Here is an 8384-nt window from a genome sequence, read left to right on the forward strand (position 1 = left end):
TCAGATTTTCATATAAGTTTTACGGGGTTATGGTTATTTCAAATCGTGGTAAAACAGTAATTTAGAAATATCAGTTATTTATATAGTATCAAACCCTGATGGACCAGATTCAGACAGCAAAACTCGGTACCGTAACTATATTCAGTTTAGAGTGCAACCACATTACTCAGATAGTATGTGGTATTCATAAGTCGATCGTGCCTATGTTGTGGATAAGCTCCCCATCAGAAATGGGTTGAGGGGAGCGATCTGACTGTCAGAGTTCAGTTGACTTACCCTAGTCGGCTAGTCAAGTTATGTCCCGCCTACGGACCGCACAACCCTGTCATGAGGGGTTAAATCATGACTTTCAGTTATCCATCCAGGGAATTTTCTCAATTATTATATACATGTATGATCAGATTTACAGAAAATATACATACCTATAGATATTAGAAGTATTATGAATAGAATATCTAGAAAAATTAGTTTATGTTAAATAACATAGTATAATTTATATTGTAACAAATATACAGGTTTTCTCAGTTTTCGTTACTTATGGTATTTTTTTTTAAATTAGATATTTACATAAATGTAGCTCATTTGCCACACACTAGCAATAACATATTTCGTCTTACTGAGCATTGTCTCATCCCAGTGGTTTAATATTTTTTAGGTGATCCGATTAGGCAAGCAGATCAGGCTCGCAGGTAGAGGGGCTACGGTGCTGTCCTGTTAGTAGAGTGAGTATTTTGGGAGGTTATTTCTGTATAGCCCTAGTTTCAGTTGAGGGCGTTCTGTGAATAGTTACATGCACATTTTGGGAATATTCTGGCACTTTGGTATTGTGTATATATATATATATATATATATGGTTATGATTATATGATTTAAGTTTCTCGTTGCTTAGGTTGATGATTTTATATTAATTAGAAGGTAATGGAGCAGTGGAATTTCATAGTATTTATTATTATTAAAAAAAAAATTATTAGCAGGTTGTTACATTCACTGTCATATAAAAGCACTCTGTAAATAATGTGGGTGCACTATAATCCGTTTAAAATTTAAGCTACGATACAGAGTATCTGTAACTTTGAAACTTTCCTTGTCATAAGGGGGTTTAAAATAATATCATGAAAATCTCATTTTTACTTATATTTTCGTGAAATATACAACGTAGAAATAAACTTATGTCATTTTTACTCATATTTTCGTGAAATATGCAACGTAGAAATAAACTCATGGCACACGATTTTCATATTAAAAATATTTTCTTGAATAGAAAGTAATGTTGTAAAATACCCGAGGGATTTAGAACATTTCTTAACTCAAAAATAAATACAAGTATATTAAAGATAAAATTGGTATAATTAAATTTTTATAAAAATAAATTCGGGTATATTTTATGAAAAATAACTAATATAATCAAATTTTACTTACATTTACTTAACCTTGTGAAACGATAGGAACGAATATTTCTGAAAATGAGATTGGAAAGAGTGGGCGAGTGAGAATCTTAAATATAACAAAAATTCTCCCTCTACCACTAATTATTTCACTCACTAATCATTCTCTTTCCTTTGAAATTTTTTTTTGTAAAAAATGAAGGTTAAGAACTTCATATTTATAGGAAAATTTTTGGGAGGGAAATTAAATTTTCAAAAGTGTGGGAAGAGAAGTGAAATGTAAATTTAATTTTTTTAAAAAATAATTGATGGGAAGACATGGATGGGAAGGGGTGGGGGCATGTGGGAGAAAAGAGGAAGGAAAGGGAGAGGGAGGGAGGGAGTGGTAGACAAGGATGGGAAGGGGTTTTGTCTCCTTCCTTTTTTTTTTTTTTTTAAAAAAATATTATTATTATTATTATTAACAAAATATGTTTTAGTATTTATTGTGAAATAAGAAGTAAGTTTGAATTCAAAAAATTCACGTGGGCCCCATGTAACTCCAGGACTCATGTGGGCCTCATACGATCTTGTGGGTCCCACATAGCTGCGAGACCCTATATGCTTTGGGTGTGAAAAATATCACCTATATTATTATTTTGTCATGTATTTCCACAATGTATGTCAGTTAAAAATATTATTTTATATATATACTTATATACGTGTACAAACAGTCTACCCTGTTTGTCATATGAAATTTCATTTTGACCAGATCGACGTCTAAAGAGCGATTGAGCCGCAATGGTCTTTGAACACTCGCTAAGATAAGGTTTTTTTTAGGCATCAAATATAAAATCAATGATCTTAATAAATAAAAACATTATTTATTATTATACTATGGTAGTGTGTGATAATAATTAATTAAGGTCTACGTATATTATTATATATTTTTTGGGTCATCATAGACCAAATGTGTGGCCGAGGCCAATAAAAATCATCTAGGCTGGATCCGAATAAGGTCAATGAGAAGTATGATTGGTTCAGAGGCATATGGAATGCAATCCGACGCACATAAGACGCCAGTGGTAAGACCCACTTGGGCAACTGTTGGGGAATTGAGCTTACTCACATAAGAGAGATGAATTCTGTTCAAGGAGAAGCAATTGGAACTCATAAGTGATGGGGAGATTGTCGAGAATTCCACTTGTGAGCTTGTCCCATAATGAAAAATTTGAGTGGATGATGAGTGTTTATGTAGTGATTCGAAAATTTTGGCTCTAATACCAATTGTAGTGGCGACCCAAATATTTACATAGCGGAAGATTTCAAATATATTTATCAGAGTACTAAAAACATTTTATTACAACAATATCTCTAATATCAAATATTATCATCCGTAAAATTGTAAAATATTTAAAAAATACAACTAATATAAGATCTATTCTAAATAACTCTTACTATTCCACCCACGCTTCTGCTATACTACTCTGATTTTGGTTAGGCTCCTCAGGATATCTTGAAATATATAAAAATAATTGGGTGTGACACCTCTCAATAAATAAAGACTAGATTATTATCAATGTGTGCCTAAAATGAGCTTTAGTGTTAAAATAATTAAATAATAATTTTAAATAATTTTACTAAACTAGAAATTGCATTGATAAGCTTTGAATCATATATTTAAATAAATACACATACTTTTCTCCAAAATAACATATAGGCCTATTTAATAGTCAAAGTCACATAAATACACAAATATGTATAAAAAAACAACTTTTGGTCGATGCATGTCATGTTTAACCCCCATAAAGAGTTGTGCGGTCCGAAGACTGGACTTAGCATTGGCTGGCCGACCAAAGTTAAGTCAAAAGTTTATGTTTGTAAGATCAATTTGCCTACCATATCCTGGTCTGGAAACAGGTGGGTACAACCCTACTTAGGCCGAACTGACTATCCATCGCTAACACTTCCACAATAGTGTGACTGCACTAATATGTAGGGAATTAACATGAAATTTTCATATCCTTTGAGAAACAAAAAATAGATAAATAATCCACGTCAAAGAAAAATAATCGCACGCACAAAACAATATTTACGTGGTTCGGCAATTTTGCCTACATTCACGAAGTTGTAAGGATTTCACTATGATCAGGAAGAAAAAAAAAAAAAATAGAGAGTGCGACTATGCAATGTTTTCTCTATCGCTCTCAAAATAATGGTCAAACCTATCCGCCCAAGCCTTCGCTCCATAGACTAAGCCTTAGGATATAAATCTCTCATTAATAGAAAGAGGTCAAGTCATTATATAGATCAAACGCAACTAGGCTCCACAAAATCCAACATAATATTTGTTGACCTTACTAGTCACGCCCGGTTTTGATTATGACAAATACTCATTGTATCTAATGAACGTTTGAGGTTTTGTGCAGGAATCAAGAATGATAAGATCAAGATGTGCACAAAGCAAGAAAAGCTTGAAGACCAAATCATATTCTTTGTAATATATTTATATTGGTCTGTAATAGTAATTAGGGCATTCGGTTTGTAATAAGCTCACGCACATCACATGTATGATTTACTACGTAAGCTCAAACCGAACCATAAATAAGAAAGGACCTTAGAAAGACCTTAGGGTGAAGGTCGACCAACACCGGATTTTTTTGGTGCTTTCAAATTGGACCCCAAGTGACCTTAGGATATACACATATTCACATATATTTGTTAGGCACTTGAATAGGAATTGTTTGGGTCGATACGGGACCGAAATGCACACTTGGTGCACTTTTAGTCGATCGGCAATTCAGTTCAATTTGGCCCGGTCGACCGAAACCAGTCCGGGTCAACTATTTGACCCAGGCCCGGTCGACTGAGCCCTTATAGGTTATTTGACCTCGGTTGACCGAACCACCTGGGAGTCAACAGTTTGACCTCCCGGTCGACCAACCAGATTTGTACTCCAACTACCTGGTTGACCGAGGGGTCTTGGGAGGATTCCCAACGGTCTGGTCGACCGAGCCATGCAGTTCAAAAAGGGGCCGATCGACCGAACCTCGGAGTTTTGGAAAATCGCCCTTGCCCAGTCGACCGACCACTCAGTTCAAAATGCCCCTGGTCGACCGAGCCACTTGAGTCTTGGTCGATTGAACCATTTTTGGTCGACCGGACCTCTCGGGTTAGTCCAATTTTTACCGTGGTTAATATTTTTCTAAATAGGGTTAAAATGCATTAAATGTCATTAAACTTTTCTAATAATACCCTATAGGTCCCCAACGGTCATATTTCCTTCCATAGCTATATATATGGGTTCATTTGCAAAGACTAAGTGAGAGATTAGCCACCTTGATTAGGGAAGAATTCTCTGAAAAATAAAAACCCTATACTACTCATTTTATTACTCAAACCACTCATACTTGCCTTCTAGCATTGCCTACATATTTTGTAAGTTGATTGAGTGTTTGTTTAATAGGTTTGCTCTCCTTATGCTACTTGTTTGATGTGATTTTCTTGAGAGCCAAACCTTAGGATTCTTATGAGGCTTTTGCTAATAAGCATTTCCTAAGAAAACCTTGTTAGATCTTCTAAGCTTGCACCTTCATTGCAAGATCTTGAGAAAAGTGTATTTGTTTTTGTTTGCAAAAACTTTTCAAACACTTCCAAATATCTATTATACTTTTATATTGCAAAATACTTTGAAGAGATATTTGCTTGTGTGATTGTGATCTTTGTTGCAATATTCTTTCACTCATATATTATTTGCTGAATACAAAGATTACACGTCTTTTGCAAACCAAGCATATACATCGTTTAATACATACATGCTTGAGATATCTTAATGATTGAAATACATAAGACTTGACATCTTTGTGTGAAACTATTTGTTGAATATCTTGTGATACAAAGATTGTTTGTTTGACACTCTCACATACGCTTTACACCGATAGAAAATACTTTTGAGAGTTGAATCATCTAGACCACATTGAGCTTACATATTGAATCATATTTGTGGTGTATATTATTGCGCGAATTTGGGTACTTATCTGCTTTACTTGAAAGTACAATCACTGTACCATTTCATTGTAATACACTTTGGTTGTATTTCCAGGCACGGGCCTGAAGAGGGAGACTAGCCCTGGAATAGTCCCAGATTGGCTTAGACCCGGTTAGGAAAGTTAGGTGCGTCGTCCTGTTAAGGCGTGTAGGTTGAGGTCAGCCCCGCTAATTGACCTGGTTAAGGTTGAGGTCAGCCCTGTGTTAATTTGACCTGGTTGTAAATAGTGCCGCTCCACCCTTAAGTGAGCTATTAGTGGAATCCTCCTGCTTGCGAGCTTGAGACGAGGACGTAGGCACGGTTGGCCGAACCCTAATAACATATTGTGTGTTCATTTATATTTCCGCACTTTATATTTACCACACATGTATGTTATGGGTGAATGATGCGTATGACTTAAATTTCACATTATATTTATCTACGCATTTGGAATAGACAGACCCTAGGTTGTGTATATACTGTTGTAGGATAGATTAACCTAGGAGAAAAAGTTTTAAATTCCAATTCACCCCCCCTCTTAGGAAAACACCAATTCTAACAATATTCCTCTGTAGTTATGGTACCGAGCATTCACCACATTCGGCCTATCAGGGTTTTTAAAACATATAATTGCAGTTTATGCAATACAACAGTATAATACTCTCATCATTATTCTCAATAAAACACGTAATAAATATAATACCATAAAATTCACAATAAAACACATAATAAATATAACTCCGTAAAAATCATAACATGCTTAATTATTAAACTCATGTCACACAATTTGTATAATAATTACTATTTTATAAATTTCGTGAGAAATCCTTATAAATATATATAGATTCGGTAAATTTAAACAAAATTGCATATTTAAATAAAACAGATATAATTAATTTCACGTACTTAGTTTAAATCAGGTATATTTGCGTGCTAAGTATAATTTAATAAATTGTCTGAGAAAATCTATAATAACATATACTTGAGTATATTTAAATAAAAAAATATCACTTTATTCCCAAACTCAAATTTAATTGGGTAAAATCGTATACATTTAAATAACCCACATATAATTAAATTCACGTACTCAAATTTAATCAGAAATATTTTAGAATTATATCTAACATAATCTAGCCCACTTACTCTAATACTGGAGTGGTGCCTACGGCGTGCGGATGATGAAATATCTCTGATTAAATCCTTGGAGAGCGGAACTAGGATCCGAGAATGATGTTCGTTTTTCAATTCGGTTAAAAAATGCAAAAAAAAATAAGAGAGAGAGAGAGAGAGAGAGAGAGAGAGAGAGAGAGAGAGAAAGAGAGTGAGTAGGGGGTGGAAGAGAAATCTTGTTTAATCAAGATGCTTAGTATATTATATTAATATATTATATTATATTATATTATTTAATTAATAATAATTATTAATTAAGTAATTAATTTAATTTAATTATTTTTTTTTTTTACACTTTCATGCATATTATTTTTGGGGTCGTTATAACTTATATATATGTTTGTGCCTAAGACCCAATAGGCTTAAATTTTTTGATCAAGTTGGTGTTCACTCATGTATATCAAGCCCACTCATGGACTCTTCTGACCCTAACATAGATGACTATCTCAATGAATATTTTTATTTCGTTCGCATTTTAAGATTCTCATGAATATATAGAGGATATTCATTTCAATATTTGGTTTGAAAAAGTATATGAAGATAAATTACATTTCCATATATATATAATACATATGTATATAATTAAATCCATGTATGAAAATTTTCAACAACCATAAATTTATATAAAAATAGGAATTCAACTTTAGTAATAGTATTTAATGACACTAAATTTAAAGGGCATCCCAAAAATAGATCATCATGAGAATGAGATTTGCATAAATTTGCTCATGTGTGAAGGTTGGGAATAAGATGCTCGAGTTTTGCAAATTTTTTTTTTTTTTGGATTACGCACTGGGTTTCCACTTATCCGTTTTACGGTCCACGTGACTAATCCCGCACCCCTAGTTTTGCAAAGTTTTTCATTTACAAGAATGTTATCACGTCATATTTTTTATTTATAAGTAAACATAAAAAATATGTCATAGATTACATCTTCTCCTTCATGTTGACTAATACTTCTCAACTACAAGTCTACCATATTTTTCAAAAATGCCTAAAAATGTTGCAAAGTAAATGTTCCTTATGATCAAACTTTTTGTATTTAAATTAAATAATGCGCCTTTTCAACCATCAATATCATTTTTTTTAACAAATGAGGTTAATAGTCAATCGAAGATATAACGCCTTTTCAAATGTTCTTGGGTCTCGTGACCGAATGTTAAAATGCATCAAATAAGTGAGGTCACTTTACTTCACCCGTTTTCATCCCATTACATGAACCCATAATGTCACATCATCGCGCCCGTGAAGCTGTGACCTACAACATCTTTTGAAGATACATCATAACTTCCGACAAAAATTAGAAAGGTTGAAAGGCAAATTTGGAAAGAAAATACAAAAGGAGGGACTGAGAGGACGTCAGTTGTCGATCCTTATCTTTAGTTTTGTAGAGTTTAAATGCGTGTATCTCTTGAGAAGTGCATGGGCATTTGCGGCGATGTGGCCTCCGGCTTGCATTAATTCATTTTCCAATGTATCTTGCTTGCTTACGTACCTATTGGTGGCACCTATTACGTGCTTCACCTAACATCTTTATTATCATTTTATGTATATAAATAGACTACAAAGTTGATGCTTACTTTAAAAAAAAATAATTAATTTATAAGTAGTAGTTTTCCATTAAAAAATAAACCACCATATAAAAAAATATTACGTATTTTATAGCTAATCGATAGCTGTTTATATCAAAATCATAAATATTTGTAATTAATTGATGATTAGATAGAAAATTTTTAAATGACATGAAAAATTATCCAAGTTACGAAAATAAAAATAAAGAATTAAGTAATTTAATGCATATGATCAAAGACCTGTAAATTATT

Source organism: Malania oleifera, chromosome 9 (genome assembly GCF_029873635.1).
Source record: "Malania oleifera isolate guangnan ecotype guangnan chromosome 9, ASM2987363v1, whole genome shotgun sequence".
NCBI classification, from domain to species: domain Eukaryota; kingdom Viridiplantae; phylum Streptophyta; class Magnoliopsida; order Santalales; family Ximeniaceae; genus Malania; species Malania oleifera.